We start from the raw sequence: 249 nt of genomic DNA, 5'->3' as shown, positions 1-249 counted from the left end.
ACATCTTAGATCAAATGTAAGATAATGAGGACATGTATAAGCAGTGTTGCATGTTATATATACAGGCTAACATGGTTGCCAGGAAGTTCTCCTGGTGTTCTGATCCCGTCAAGATAAACCTCTTTAAAGCATATTGTACTGCTTTTTACACTGCCTCCTTGTGGGTCAAGTTCAAAAAGGCAAGCTTCAATAAGCTGTGGGTTGCTTTTAATGATTGTTTGCGCATTCTACTCAGGAAACCTAGGTGGT

The sequence above is a fragment of the Etheostoma spectabile genome, chromosome 7, assembly GCF_008692095.1.
Source record: "Etheostoma spectabile isolate EspeVRDwgs_2016 chromosome 7, UIUC_Espe_1.0, whole genome shotgun sequence".
Classification (NCBI taxonomy): Eukaryota; Metazoa; Chordata; class Actinopteri; order Perciformes; family Percidae; genus Etheostoma; species Etheostoma spectabile.
This window is presented reverse-complemented; position numbering follows the sequence as displayed.